The sequence below is a fragment of the Chiloscyllium plagiosum genome, chromosome 34 (assembly GCF_004010195.1).
Source record: "Chiloscyllium plagiosum isolate BGI_BamShark_2017 chromosome 34, ASM401019v2, whole genome shotgun sequence".
NCBI classification, from domain to species: Eukaryota; Metazoa; Chordata; class Chondrichthyes; order Orectolobiformes; family Hemiscylliidae; genus Chiloscyllium; species Chiloscyllium plagiosum.
This window is the reverse complement of record NC_057743.1, coordinates 27,093,032-27,109,913: the sequence shown is the minus strand read 5'-3', so window position 1 is coordinate 27,109,913 and position 16,882 is coordinate 27,093,032. Positions and strand designations below refer to the sequence as shown.

General features: G+C 40.7%; 1 protein-coding gene across 1 annotated transcript in view; it reads right to left on the bottom strand.

Moving 5' to 3' along the window:
* camta1a (calmodulin binding transcription activator 1a) overlaps positions 1-16,882 on the bottom strand; it is a 1,208,107-nt gene that overhangs the window by 453,453 nt on the left and 737,772 nt on the right. The window lies entirely within an intron of this gene.

Here is a 16,882-nt window from a genome sequence, read left to right as displayed (position 1 = left end):
AATTTATGGATCTCATTGCTCGCGAGCAAGAAGTGCATGTGTCTAGTGTCTACAGGTTGTGCCCTGAGACACTGTTGCATGGTGACCAATATCTAGCTCTTCACAGCCAGCAGTGAGATGAAGGTGCATGTAGCCATCTACATCGAGAATTCTTTGCATGTAGATTACTCATGGCAGATGGTAGGATAGAAAACTACATATCAATGAGGTGAGACATGCAATTAATAAGGCCGTTAAAAAACAATATGGCCCCTTAATATGCAACCTAGTGCTGCCAACGAGTGAGAATCTCGTCGCAATGCCCAGAACTTAGTCAAAAGATGCAGCTCTTAAACGTCATCATAGGGACTCGCTGGATTTCTCACACAATTCTGCCATACTTCTCAACATAGCCCACATCATTCAGCCCCAGTAAGATTCTGCCCTACATTTTAGTAAGGACTTAATTGGCTGTAAAGTACTTCCAATGGCCTGAGGTTGTAAAATGCACAGAAATGCAAGTATTTCTTTCTTCCTTTCTTATGCAAATTATCTTGAGATGTCAGACTCAGAAAATATATTTGCAGGAGAAAAATAATGCTTGGAGATTTTTTTTACATCCCAACTCCCAAGTGATGTTCCCACGTTCTTCCAAGACTAGTGATACAAAAAGCCAAACGTAAGAAAATCATAATCCTCTCGTCTTTCTTCACTGTGAGTTCACTTTCAATTATCACCTGAAATATCTAAACTGTCGAAGACCAATAGGCTGTGCATGGACAAGCAAGAGAGATCACATTTGGAATGAGACACAGCCTGAGTCTGTATACAGGTTGGGGAATTTGGACGCAGCATGGGAATTTGGTGCAGAAGGGAAGAGGTGCTTTTTCTTGATTTTTTGGCTCATAGGCTGTAAGGGTTTTTTTAACAGGATAAATTTATGCTGAGGATTGGCACAAAACAAAGAGTGAAGTACTAGAAAACCCTAATTTAATTGGCTGGTAATAGCTACAAATTTGACAATCAATTATGGGTTATTATAGATTAAAGGTAAATAGGTGAAATATTTACAGACGAGAAAATAAAAGAAATTTTCAAAATCAAATCAAGAATTAAGTAAATAAAACAGAGGTGCGTGGTAAGACAATGTGTTATACCTGTATGGTGGGCCCATTGTGGGCCATACTGACCACATTTGTGGCAAATGTTGGTTGCTTGAGAAATTCCAGCTTAGAGTTAATGAGTTGGAGCCTCAGCTTCGAACTATGGGACACATCAGGGAGGTGGAAAGTTACTTGGACGCCGTGTTTCAGGAGGCAGTCATACCCTCAGAACAACTACCTCAAATTCAGACAGTGGTCAGGGACAAGAGCGTGTGACTACGAGCAAGGCAAATAGATGGATTCAGGAGGTAATACCGAAGTACCCTCAACCCTTAATCTGTTTTATAGATTTGAGATTCTTGTTCCTTGTGTGGATGAGAGTGAAGTCTCGGAAGGATGAGCAAACTGACCATGGTACCATAGTACATTCATGAGAGGAGAAAGAGAAATCTAGTTGTCATCAGGGATAGTACAATCAGAGGAATAGATACAGTTCTCTGAGGCCAGGATTTAGAGTCTGTGTTGCCTATCAGCTGACAGTGTTCAGGATATCTCATTTGGTTTGCAAAGACCTTGGAATGGGAGGGGAAAGATCCAGTTGTCATGTTCCACTTAGAGAAAGAGGAAAGAGGTTCTGCTGAGGAAATATGAGCAGCTAGGGGCTAAGTTAAAAAGCAGAACCAAAAAGATAATAATCTCCAGATTATGAACTGAGCCATGAGCAAATTGGCACAGTGTCAACAAGACTAAAAATGTAAATACATGGCTCAGAGATTGGTGTGGGAGAAATGTGCTTGAATTCAAGGGACATTGGCACCAGGACTGGGGAAGGAGGGAGCTGTTCTGATGGGACATGCACCACCTGAATCATGATGGGACTAGAGTCCTGGCAAATCATATAACTAGGGTTGTTGATAGGGCTTTAAACTAAATAGTGAGGGAGGGGGCATTGTGGGTTCAGTTGCATGGAAAAAAGTTGAAGGGTGGAGAGCTCAAAAACGCTTATTTAAATTTCCAGAACTAATAAGAAGACAGAGGATATGGAAGGGGTCAGGAATCTAACTTCAGACATAGCAGATAAGGGGACAATCAACTCTGACTGCTGCCCTACACTTCCTGAAGTGACACTGGGACTCACCACAGAGTAGATGCTCTATTTTATCCCCATTTAAGATCAACAGAAACAAACAATTGGGCAGGCAGATCTACAAATTAGAGAAATTGCAACCATAAAGTTGACTAGCACATTCTTACTTCCAACAGAATCTGGATATTCTTAATGTATGAATCACTTCCATAGATTAAGATGGTGCATGAATCTCATTAAATTAATAACATTGCAAACCTAGAAAAATCTTGTGTAGATTTGCTCTTCCCCAAACACTTGGCAAGTTTTGCAATTTTTAAACATGCAAATTAAGATACATTTGAATTTGAGGGATGTGGCTTCCTGCTTAAAATAGTCAGTTGCAACCATCCTGTTACAGGAGGGTATTCCAAGAGGTGGAAGTAACACAAACACTGTATGTCTTACTACAATACAGAAAATCCTCATTTAAAGTCCTAGTTGATGAAAATTGTGACGACAGATGAAATGACTTTAAGTGAATCATGGTTTACCAGAAAAATCAGATTAAATTCTGAGTTAATTTTAAAAGACCTTCCTTATCAGAAGAAAAACTAAAACATTACACCATGTAAGTTGAAATACTTCACATTCAGAATTTCTAAATGTGATAACATTCAAAATAAAATAACTTTAAAAATATAAAACAAAAATGGAAATTTCTACTTACAGTACTACAGGTACCTTCTGTCTGTATTTTCATAAAACAGGGCTCCAGAGGAAAAACTGAACCAAATTTAAGTTGTGTTTGTGGTTTTATCAGGCTAAGATGTCTAACATTAGAAATTAATTCAACTGACCTCACCCTAGTCTCCAAGATACAGCATTCTCATGCTTTGGTGTGGGAGTTTGGAGTTAGACTGAGGTTTGACTGTGGCACCACAATAAGTTATTTCCCACCAACTACCTCCTTTATTCCCATCTCCACTGTTACCCTGTGGAAATCCTGCTTCATCTGGCACAGGCACATACACATACACCGTTTCCAGCAGCAATCACTGGATCTACTTCTTTGACTCCATTTGCTCTGTCCCTCCCTAAGGTTATGGAAGTTCCCAATGCTCCACACACCAGATGAGGAAACTTTGTGTGAATCAGCATTAAGTGGTGGCTACTTTAGAGTTGACCACGGTGCCATATGTGGGATTCAATCATTTATGTATTTGCACAAAGTTTGGGATAAGGCTTCTTGTTCAGTCACAAAGAAGTGAAAACTCATTGACTCGGATTTCTTTTTCACTCATGAAACATCTCCACAGCCCTCATATTGGAACACTGACATTGAATCAGATCAGCGAGAGGTCATAAAATACAGGATAGGACAGAAAGAGGCCGCAAGTCAGACGGTTAGGTATGGGAAAGGGCTGTAAATCTGGTGGCTGAAGGGGAGGGGCTGGAAGAAACAGGAATGAGTCTTTCCACATTCAACGAGGTTACAGACACAATTAACTTACTGAAAATAAAGCAAAACAACAATAAATAGAGTGACTTTATACAAGGACCTATTGTAGATGTATTAGCACTTCACCACGAGATGCCCCTTGTCTATTTTGCAGATAAAACAACTAGTGACATCTGTTGGCAGAGAACCAGCCCTACAAAAAAATGACAATTGCCATCTGTTGAAACCATGATGATTGACATCTAATTATCAAGATTGGTAAAATCAAGATTGAACAAATGAAGATTAATTGCATTAACTCCTACCCTAACTCAATCACTGTGCAGGTATATATTTGGAATATTTTAAACTTTCTCATTGAAATGCAGTTCAGTAGGGAGTGAGGAGACATTACAGTGATTCACACAGCTTCCCAGAGAGACACATGGAGATGCATGAACTAGTCAGACTCATTCATGTATTAAATATTTCTCCAACAGCCCCATCCCCAAAACAGTCTCTAAATTCTGCTTCTGGATTTGTGACAGGCTCTCAGTTGAGACAGATTCAATCAAATGAACAAGGTCATTACGAGACTCCAGATCAAGCAATAGAAAAGGGAGAAATATATTTCAGAATTTTGAAATCAGAAAGAAATTGATGAGTGATTGCAGGAGATTAAGGGCTGGGGTGAGAGTGTGGGTAAGTGGAGTTGAAATGCCCATCAGCCATGATTAAATGGTGGAGTGGACTCGATTGGCTGAATGGCCTTACTTCCACTTCTATGTCTCATGATCTTATGGTCTTAAAACCAGGAACTAGGATTACAGACCAAGGACAACACTTTACAAGAACATGCTTTGATCTTGGCATCATTGTTTTGCTCCCATCCATGCTTGAAGATGTTTATTGTTCCAGAAGTATCCTGGTTCTCTCACTATAGATCATCATCCCTAGATCATCCACACCACTGAGCAATTTGACTGTGAGAGGTGTCACCACTGAGCCTGATGCTGACCTTAACTAATGTCACACATTAGAGATTTGCTGGGGCCGAGTGATTAAGAGGCACAGATACTGACTCTCGTGCTGTAATGTACTGGTATAATCCTGATTATGGATTCACAACTGCTGAGTTGCCTGTGATTAACAATTCTACACAAGACAGGGGTTGAAAGAAAGCGAAAATGAAGACCTGCATTTATGTAGCCCCTTTAATATAATGAAATGCCCTGAGATCTTCTCAAGTATGTTGTCATGACAAACTTGACACCAAACCATGAGAGATGTAAGGATAGATGCCGTCAAAATGCTTGGTCAAAAAGGTAGGTTTTAAGGATGGTTTTCAACATGCAGGGGGCAGAGAAGCAGAAAGAGTTAGGTAGAGAATTCTAGGGATTTAGGTCTTGGCAGTTGAAGGCACCACTGATGAAACAATGAAAATAAAGGATGCAGAAGAAGCTAGAATTGGAGGAAAGCAGAGATCGCAGAGGGTTGTAGGGCTGAAGGATTACAGAGAAAGTGATGCTTGATGCCATAGTTAGATAAAATAATACACATAAAAATCAAGGTGTTGTCACCAATATTTGTGGAATACAGGTCTTGTGGGTGAAAGTGACTTTTGAAATTGCATGCTGGCCTGGCCCCAGATATTTCTCAATGGGGAGTTTGTTGAATTAATTGAACACATGTGACAGGAGAAAATACCATTTGGCCCAATCAGTCCATGCTCATTGTTCTTTGCTGGATTCCTCTGGGGTGGTTCTCCTACATTATGGGTCATAGCTGCAAGAGTGAATTTGAACCCATAACTTTCAGAATTATTTTTTAGGATGACAAGATGTTTTGATTGGGTAAACATAGAGAAGAAAAGTTCCACTTGCAAGTCATGACCAAAATATGGGCTCTGCCCAGGACAGTCAAAACTAAATCTAAATGGGCAACTCAGGATAACATTTTTACGCAGAGTGGTTAGAATCTGGAACTTTCTGCCATAAGGAGTAGGTGAGACAAATAGAAAGAATACATTTAAGGTGAAACTAGATAAATACGCAAGAGAGAAAGGAACAGGAAACACCAAATCCTCATTGTAACAAAAAATTCAAGTATCACTCCAATACTTCTGCTGTGTACTGCAAAGGACCACACAATCAGACTGGATGAGTCACCAATGGAAAAAAAGGATAGAATTTAGGATTAACCTCGCTAGTACCCAGAAAGAAGGATGTTGTGAAACATAAAAGGGTTCAGACAAGATTTACAAGAATGTTGCCAGGGTTGGAGGATTTGAGCTACAGGGAGAAGCTGTTTCCCCTGCAGAGTCGGATGCTGAGGGGGTGACTTTATAGAGATTTATAAAATCATGAGGGGCATGGATAGGGTAAATAGAAGAGCTCATGCTCGAAACATTAACTCTCTTGCTCTTCGGATGCTGCCTGACTGGGTGTGCTTTTCCAGCACCACATTTTTCAACTCTAAATAGACAAGGTCATTTCTCCGGGGTGGGGACGTCTAAAACTAGACAACAGACGTTTAAGGTGAGAGGGGCAAGATTTAAAAGGTACCTAAGGGGCAACTTTTTCATCCATGCGTGGTGAGTGTACGGAATGAGCTGCCAGAGGAAGTTGTGGAGGTTGATACAATTACAACATTTAAAAGGCATCTGGATGGATTTATGAATAGGAAGGGTTTAGAGGGATATGGGCCAAATGCTGGCCAATGGGACTAGATTTATTTAGGATATTGGCATGGGCGGCTTGGACTGAAGTGTCTGTTTCCATGCTGTACAGCTGTATGTCTCTATGACTCTATCCCTCTATCCATGAGTAGTGAATCAATGGATAATGGGGCGTCAGTATAAATTAAGAAGGTTAGGTGAAGTTGGATGAGAGGATGCTCATGTGTATCAAATGCTCTGTATCTGGTTCTGCAAATACTTTATAAAATACAATGGAATATTGAAAGTATGTGGACTTCTAGTCAGACAGTATCTTGAGTACTGCATAGAACTGAGGGAAATATCCAACTGCTGAAGGCAATGCAGGGGAGACCTAAGAGGCTGATAATCCAGTGGTCACGATCTGAGTCAAAGGGAAAGACTGCACATAAACTGATTTTTCATTCAGGAAAGTAGATAGATGACAGGAGATCTTTTACAGTCATGAAACACAGGAACAGCAAATGGCTATTCAAGCCCTCAGCTGGTTTTACCCTTCAACTTAGTGTTGGTTGATGTGCATCTCAACCACATCTGTCTGCTTTGGTTCTGTTCATCTGATACAGTTTTTAGCAAAACAAAAATACCAATTTCAGTTTTTAAATTTTCAACTGACCCTCAGCCTCGAATGCTCTTCTTCTGGGAGATTCCATGACCCTCTGTGTGGGGTAAAATTGTGAAAGCAATTCAATTTAATTACCAGATAATGACAAGGACTCTCAGGTTCAAAGAGGGGAAGTTAAATTTCAGATTGAAATCTGGAAGTCTGATCGCTGTGTGAAATTAACTTCTGAGTTTAACAACTGAGGAAAAATACTTTGAATCATTAGAAGTAAATTGACTGGTGAAATGCAGAGGGAGGGGTTACTTTGGAGTTTGCTCTGGCTAGAGGTCCTAAAGAGGCCAAAATGTCTGATTTTGTGACTGGAACTAAGAAGAAAGTATATCTGTTAATGATTTTCTGCACCATCTCCACAAGATGCAAGCCTGAAACATTTTTCCATGTACGAGATTAAGTTAATACAAAAGTAGAATTGTTGCCATTTGGGATAATATCTCTACTATTCCCAATTATTAGCCTCTTGCTTGAAGACCGTACAAAACATACCAATGTAAGAAACAGGAACAAGAAGATAAGAACACGGCTGTTAAATTCAATCCACAGCTTTCAGCAGTAAAGGTTTCAAAGAATTCTTCAGAATCTTCCCAATGAAGAGGAATTGCTTAAATTCATCTGAGGGGGCAGGTGAGACTTAAGGTTAACTTTCTCATCCACAAAATGTCGTAATCTGGTAATTAAATTGAATTGCTTTCACAATTTTATCCCACACAGAGGGTCATGGAAATCTCCCAGAAGGAGAGCTGTTGAGGCTGAGGGTCAGTTGAAAATTTAAAACTGCAATTGGTATTTTTGTTTTGCTAAAAACTGTATCAAATGGAAAGAACCAAAGCAGACAGTTGAAGGGTGAAACCAGATGAGGGCCTGAATACCTATCTGCTGTTCCTGTGGTACATGACTGTAAAAGGTCTCCTCTCATCTCTCTATCTTGTTGAATGAAAACTCAGTTTTTGTGCAGTCTTTCCCCTTGACTCAGATCACGACCATTGTCTCTCAGTACACCACAAAGCAGGGCTCTTCTGGCACAGTGGTAATGTCCCTATCTCTGAACCAGGAGTCCCAGATTCAAGTCCCACCTGCTCTGGAGCTGTGTTATGACATCTCTGAGCAGCTGATTTAAAAATACCTTGAGTTTGTGAAGAAGCAGCATAGGGACAACTAGCCTGGATTTTGTGCTGAAATCCCGAGAGAAGGGCCTGAAACCATGACTCAGAGGTGAGAACACTACCAACTGAGCCACAGCTGACATCTGAAGTTTACAAACACAACAATCTCCCTCAAAGACATTTCTGCAGCAACATCGTAAAACAGATAAAACATCAGACAGGAATAGGCCTGAAAAATTGCTGAACGTCTCAATTTATTCCAATTCCACTCAATCGGTGGGACTCGCAAGGGAAGCGGAAAGAAGCAATTATGAAAGAGACTGCAACTGTGAGATTGGAATGAGTCCCTCATTGCCAGCGCCATCCCCACCCCCACCCCGAAACAATCAATAGTCAATGATGCAACAAACCCGAGCCTAAAGGTGATGGAAAAGCCCTGTTTTAATTTGTATACACATGCTTGACTGAAGTCGGCTGCAGAAAGATCGTAATCAATGCGAGCGCCGGCTTTTCAACAGAGGGCACCAGCATGCCTTGGCAGTAACCCAACCCTGGCATCCCTGTGGCCATTTACATTTTCTGTTACCTTGCATTATGGCTTTGGAGTTTTATAAGCGTCCCCCGATTTATTACTTGCAGGGGAAAAGAGAAATAAAGCCCCCAGAATTCACCGCCCCCATCTCCTCCAGCTCTCGCTGCCTATTCCGAGGTGCATGATCACTGGGTAATAATATGGTGTTTATACGTCCTGTAAATGTCAGTCAGGCTGATGTAATTTACCCTAACAGCATTTTATATCGTATCATAAAATTTATGCTCAGCTGTGACTCTGAAGTGCGGCCGGATGTAAAATAGGTTTTAATGTTGGAGCTGAGGAGAATGAGGATTCAGTCTGAGGTTCCAACCCCAGCCCCTGGCAATGACATGGGTCAGCCCTCGATATTCTGTGGAACTTTTCTTGTTTCTGTTGGCCCAGGCGTTTTTCTCCATTTTGTTTTCTGATTCATGCAGAACTTGAAAATAAATGCTACCCTTTTCATATGCATGTATTTGTGTGTGCATTTTTCTGTGTGCATGGTTTGAGTTCCTCAGCTAGTTAATTATGACTGAAAGCCCTTTTGAAAACGTGTCTTCCCTCTATCTTGTCCTTTTTTGAAAATAAACAGATACTGGGAAATGTTAACTCTGATTTCTCTCCACAGATGCTACCAGACCAACTGAGTTTTTTCAGCATTTTCTGTTTTTGATACTGGGATCCTTTTGCACTGGAGTAAGAGAAACTGAAGGCAAGGTTTTGGTTTCAATTGTCTAAGAAGAAAGGAAGAGGGGACGTTATTTCGCTGTTGAGACTCTTTGGCTATTCAGTTATATCAGTGTGGTCCAAAAGGATTTTGATGCTTACCAGATGTGATCAGATCACCATGTACACCACATGATACCAAATATAATGTTATTAAAACAAATAACCAATTTTTTGAAAATAGAATTAAGTTTTAAACTCTCAATAATCAAGGCTGGTATGGGCCAGGATAACAGCCTTAAAAGGGTTTTCTGACCAATTGTTCGGCAAAGAAAGTCTGCATTTACATTCCCAAAAAGACGGTGACCATCTGTTAACTGAGCTGTTCCACTTCTGACAAAGTGTGCTCCAGTTTATTTGAAAAAACAAATTTCTTCAAGAGTAAACTGTCATTATTTTATAAGAGTCATAGATGTACAGCACGGAAACAGACCCTTTGGTTCAACTCAACCATGCTCACTAGATATCCCAACCCAACCTAGTCCCACCTGCCAGCACCTGGCCCATATCCCACTTGGTCCATATCCCTCTAAACCTTTCCTATTCACATAGCCATCCAGATGCCTTTTAAATGCTGTAATTGTATCAGCCTCCGCCACTTCTTCTGGCAGCTCATTCCATACGCACTCCACCCTCTGTGTGAATGAGTTTTTTCTTTTCTCACAACACTCAGATAGGTTTTCTCCCCACGAATGTGAACTTATATCTCCCAGGGCCATGCTGCAAGAAAGGAGGAAGCAGTCTGATATAAAGGCATCTCATGTGCTGGAAGTGCTTTCAATCAGCTTTAGTTTCGCCCCACATCAGGTTTTGATGATAATCATTAAAGAAAACATTTGCTGGAGTTTGGAGAGAGGGTCCCCCTAGTTGAAGCCCCCTTATATATTTTCCATTGCATGCTGCTTCTGTTTTTGAACTGAATGGTCTCTCCTTCACCCTCCAGTTTCAAAAGCGTGCCCAGATGCTCCACTAGACACTGAGTCCACTCTCTGGCCATTGGGCAACATTATGGGTGAGTGATGCCCATGGTGAGCTTCAGCATCCCCTCACCAGGAGCCTATTGGCAGGGTTCAGAGCCCACAGGGGAGATCCTGCACTCAAACATGCTTTATCTCATTCTTTCGAGTTGATAGAGGAAAGAATGAGTAACTCAATATGAGCCAAACAATATTCACAATAATCTGAATTCCTTAACTTCTGAACCCTTTCAAGTTTCACAACATCTTTCCGATAGGAAGAAGACCAGAACTGCACGCAATATTCCAACAGTGGCCTAACCAATGTCCTGTACAGCCGCAACATGACCTCCCAACTCCTGTACCCAATATTCTGACCAATAAAGGAAAGCATACCAAATGCCTTCTTTACTATCCTATCTACCTGTGACTCCACTTTCAAGGAGCTATGAACCCGCACTCCAAGGTCTCTTTGTTCAGCAACACTCCCTAAGACCTTGCCATTAAGTGTTGATATATTAGGAGATTCGGGAATGAAAACAAATTGACCAATTGGCTTCTGCACTCTGACTTGTCTTGCTTGCCCTCTGTTGTCAGTCTTTTTGAAACACTGCATTCAGATATTTAATAAACTTTGGGTTCATGCCTACCTTCCAGTTTTGTTCCTTTTATGTCATACGCTCCTTAATCCTTTCAATCGTTTGTTTCAAAAGATCTATTAAGATGAAGACTCAACATGATTGGATATTGGTACATTGCCTCAGCTTGCCAAAATAGAACATCACAGCCCTCCTTGTCACCCATGCAGCCCCTGGCCAATATTTCTGTCACAGGCTAGATGCAGTGTTCCAGCGAAGATCAGCACAAGCTGGAAGAACAGCACCTCATTTTCTGCTTGGGAACTCTGAAGCATTCTGGACTTAATGTTGCGTTCAACAAATTTAGGCTGAGGCACCTTCTCCCATTTCCTTACTCCAACCCCCACACACCAGGCCTTGTCATCACATGGGCTACGACCACACACAACCCATTGTCAGCTATTGATAGCTCCCAATAGCAGCTTTTCATCGCCTCAGATTAATCTTCACCTAATCCTTTGTCTGTTCAACTGTTTTTCTCTATCTATGGACTCTATCTCCACCTATCATTTGTTGTCTCCACTCCCCCACTCCATCTACTCAGTTCTGAAGGGTCACCGAACCCGAAACATTAACTCTGACTCTCTCCAGAGATGCTGCCAAAACCTGCTGTGTTTTTCCAGCAATTTCCGCTTTCGTTTCTGATTTCCAGCATCTGCAGTTATAGGGTCATAGAGCTGTACAGCACGGAAACAGACCTTTCAGTCCAATTCACCCATTGCTGACCAGATATACTAAACTAATCTAGTCCCATTTGCCAGCATTTGGCCCATAACCCTCTAAACCCTTCCTATTATGTACCCAGATATCTTTTAAATGTTGTAATTGTACCAGCCTCAACCACTTCCTTTGGCAGCTCATTCCATTCACGTACCATCCTTGGCATGAGAAAGTTGCCCCTTAGGTCCCTTTTATATCTTTCTCCTCTCACCTTCTACCTATAGTAGTGGACTCACCTACTCTGGGGAAAAAAGGCCTTCACTACTCACCCTATCCATGCCCCTCATGATTTTATAAACCTCTTTAACTTCACCCCTCAGCCTCCAACGTCCCAGGGAAAATAGCCCCACCTTATTCACCTTTCCCTATAGCAACATTGTTATAAGCTTCTTCTGCACCCTTTCAGGTTTTAACATCATCTTTCCTATAGCAGGAGACCAGAATTAAAAGCAGTATTCCAAAAGTGGCGTAACCAATGTCCTGTACAGCTGAAATATAACATCCGAACTCCTATAGTCAATGTACTGACCAATAAAAGTAAGTGTACCAAACATCTTCTTCCCTACCCTGTCTACCTGTGACTCCACCTTCAAGGAACTATGAACCTGCACTCTCAAGTCTCTTTGTTTGGTAATTCTTTTTTGTTTTTGTCTGTTGCTCACGTACCTCAACTGTTTTGTGAAAACCACAAATTACCAGCAAAAGAAAACCAAAATTCTCAGTTAGAAAGCTGTGCATAATGTAACTTTTAAGAATAAATTGACCACTATCCTTCCAAAGGTCAACCATGCCTTCAGAGCACTTCGCAAGTGATCCCACTCATCTAAATGTACTGTCATTTAAAGGCTATGAGATTTGACAGGAATGGAGAAGATAACAAACAGACGACTATATTTCTTGTTTCATTAAGCATGTGGCCTTTCAGCTTCCAGATCATTAGAGGCATGACAACCTCACCATATTTTGATATAAAATGTTTCAGTCTGACCAATATGTGACTAACAGCAATACAGTTAATTCTTACTTGCTCATTTAAAGGCAGATGACAAATAATGGCCTTGTGAATGACACCCATACTCATACCCATCAACACAACTTTTACATCTCAGTATTCTGTGACTCTAAAAGTGAACATCAATTCACAGCTGATTTGTTATGCATGACAAGTGGCAAATGTATTAGACAACACTGTCATAGGCTCCCTTGTCTGCAGAAAAAGTTCTTATACAATACATCAATTCTTTTCAAAATACAAAACTTTTGGATCATATCATTCCTAACTCTTCTATATTCCAGGGATTAAAAGCAATGCTTATAAACAAGGAATGTTGCTCAATAGAACGTCCCCACTACCATCATCATCATCACCACCACCACTGAAGTGTACCAACCTGCATTGTTAAACATCAAATGTTTCAGTGTTGGTGGAGGATTTGTTCACTGGAAATATTACAGAACAGAGGGAGTTCTGTAATGCTGAGTACTAGAGAGGTTTTATTTTGCCTTGTCTGCTTATAGCACAATATGGGCATAAATTAACGTGTAATATTTACAATAGACAGAAATGTTGCCCTGGGGCGCAATTTTCTACTTAATGACTTTTTTAAATTCCCCTTTGTCTATTTATTTACAAAGACTACATTCAATACCATGTCCTAATTGATTCTTTTTTGTTTCCACTATACATTGAAAAGATGTTGTGAAACTTGAAAGGGTTCAGAAAAGATTAACGAGGATGTTGCTGAGATTGAAGGGTTTGAGTCATAAAGAGAGGCTGAACAGTCTGGGGCTGTTTCCCCTGGAGGGTCAGAGGCTGAGGGATAGCCTCATAGGAGTTTATAAAATCATGAGGGGCATGGATATTAAATAGTCAAGGTCTTTCCCCAGGATAGGGGAGTCCAAAACTAGAGGGCGTAGATTTAAGGTGAGAGGGGAAAAACTTAAATGGAACCTCAGGGGCAAACCTTTTCACACAGAGGGTGGTGTGTGTATGGAATGAACTGCTAGAGGAAGTGGTAGAGGCTGGTACAATTGCAACATTTGAAAGGCATCTGCCTGGGTACATGAATAGGAAGGGTTTAGAGGGATATGGGCCAAATGCTGACAAATAGGACTAGATTAATTTAGGATATTTGGTCAGCATGGACAAGTTGAACCAGAGGGCCTATTTCCATGCTGTACATCTCTGTGACTTTGACATTGAGCTGTGTAGTAAAACATAATTTTGTGAAAGTCACTGTTCCTTGTGAGCACTGAGCTAGAGTACAACACACAGGTTAGAATAACTTGCAGGGAAAATAACATTGTACTTTCCACTTTTTTCAAAGAGGCATCAATATCAATAGTTGCACTGCATCTGCACAATAATCTTGCCGGTTATGAGTGACGGTGAGTTAGTTGGGAAAATATAGTGAGATCAAGAAAAGAAGATTCTCAATGTTGAGAATGAATGTCAGGTCTTCCATCCAAGGATTGAGTAATATGACGAGAATCTCGCTTGTGAATTTGAATGCATTTACATCTCATAATTAACTATCTTTGCCATATTCATGTTCAGTCTGCTATTCTCTCACATGGTGGAGAGAAATTAAATGACAACAATTCCCGACATGAAAGTCCACATAGGTATGTGATTGGCAAAGCTAAATTGTAGGCCCAGAGATGGGGGGAATGTTGAGAGATGAACACTTAAATGGAAGAGTTGTGTGGAAATGGCCAATAGCTCAGAATTAGTGGGTCAATGGAGAATGCAGGGAAGAAAGCACATGAAGGGTTTTGTTTGTAGGTGGGTTGGGGGTGGGGTCCGTGTAGATTACCAGAAGGATGTTGTGACTTACTTTGTGAAGACTGCCCTGTGTTGCCTTCCATCCAAATCACCAATGTGAAGTTAAATGAAAAATGGCTGCCACTACAGCTAAGCTAGGTCGATTTAGTGTTATTTTTCTGTCTGAGAACAATAGGCTCTACTGGTGAGTAATGTGAGGCCATTCCAGGCACAATTGCATTAATCAGGCACTTATACAGTACTGATTAAAGATTCTATAATCATGGAGTCCTGGATGTGAAATGCATACAGCGACCAATTATGTTGGATATAAATCCCGGTCAAAGCAATCTTGGCCATGTCGTTCGTCATTACTAATTGATCCTAGTCATCTCTATGAGGCAGAAGTAATCACAGGTGACTTTACAAGTTTTACCCAGTGGTGCACAATTCACAAAGACATTCCAAGGTCTCATAGCTGCCCAAGAGCACAGAGTTTATTTATTCTCACCTTGAACTGTTAAGTATTTGCCAATATGCTTTTAAATGCAATGACGCCTTTCTTGGGTGATGTCGGAATTGGGGACAAGGTTTCATTAATCTTACTGCATTTACAATCTCTTACTATATTTGTACAACATAGCTTTTGCTGCATGCACCAGAATAAGCTCCACTCTGTCAGAATCCATTTGGAGGTACCCCATGGCCCTCTTTGCTGGTGTCTTCCTATCAAGGACAATACTAAACTGTATTTTCTAAGTGATGCGAATGCTGACTGCTCACATTACTAATAATGTGTTACCTTTCAGACATTCCCCAGATAGATTGATGGAAACGATGACCAATGAATCCAGCAATAGTAAGTGCTATCGTCACAGCTGTGGTTCAACGATGGTGCAGAGAAATTAAAGTGTAACAAATGTGCCAACAAGCTCAGGACCATCAGCAACCTCTAGTGACAGCCAAACACTTTCCATATGAAACATGTGCTGCTGAAGGTCCTCTCGGGATTTGAAGGAGGCACAGGATTATTTCCCTTGCGCTACATATACCTTGAAGGGCTATTTACGACTGGCAATAATTGACCTGGTACATAGCTGGACTTCAAAATGATGCTTGTGGCCAAAATTCCAAAAGGTCATCATGTTGGCAAGCATTACTGGTACTGATGAACACATGATAGCATAAATGTGGCACAGTAAAGGTATGGTGTATACAAAATGAGGTGAGCAGCAGTAAATGGCATGTAATGTTGTGGAGCTCACAGAGAGAAGCCCTTCATGAAACTCCCTGAAACTTAGCTATTTGTTGGTAAAAGTCAGCCTACTGGCAAAAGACAATGTAACAATTTACAGTGATCATACAATTCACCAAATCACCAAGCTAATATATGGTGTGTGTTGTCAATATACTGTGTACCAACCTATAAACATAGGTTCACACATCAAGTTATTATAATAGAATAATCGTACAACAATCCTCTGCTACTCAGTTATGCTATAAGCAGACTGGAGTTGGTCCAAACGAACCTTTACATATCCCAATTGACTGAGTGGCTGAGGTATTTTAATGTTTAAAATTTGGAACACTGGATAGCATTTGTGTGTCAGACAGGAAAAAAAGAGAGAAATCAAATGAAATTCATTTCAGTCTGTGTCAGTAATGGCAATACAATTTTTCATCAAGTTGAAAGTTGGACAGGAGCCGAGTTGAAAATAAGGTCACATTAGCACCCAATGTTGTACACTCTGCTCACATACACAAGTACACATACTGAATGGCATTCTTTCTGTCTCCACCTTCTTTGCATTGAAATTGATAATGCCAATCTCAGAACCTCCTACTTTTCTAAGGCCACAAATCTAACCCCTCCCTCTCGTCTTTTTCTCATAAAATCGACCCAAGTCTGGTGTCACCATTACCTTTCACCACCTGTCCTGCACACTTTCCGGTTCTGCATTAGATTTTTCAATAACTAAAAATCCAGCAAGTGTTTGCTTTCCCTGCACCAATCCTGTTTGGGTATTTAATTTCTATTCCGTGAGAGCCCCCTGACACTTCATGACCAGGAGGCATTTTCTTTGAAGGAAGTTGGATGAGTGCCAGGTCAATAGGAGGATTCCACCTCCACCACCCCCCTCCTCCATCATTGCTACTGATGATGTGATAAATGCTGCATCTCATCCTCTATCTTGCTGTTCCACCTGTGTGGAGCATGCAGGATGCCAATATAAATAAAAGATTAAAGACAAAGTTAATACTGAGCTCACACTGCTTTCTCCACAAAACCAGGACTATAATATTTTAATGAAATTTTTTTACGTTCATCAAGTGTCTCTTGGGATATCCCACCCTGATGCACTGTGCTGTCTGTAAGCTATCTCTATTGTGCACATGCTCAAATTTATGTACACACATGTTCACATAGAAACACATATTCATGTACAAATATCACGTGAAAACATACACATGCA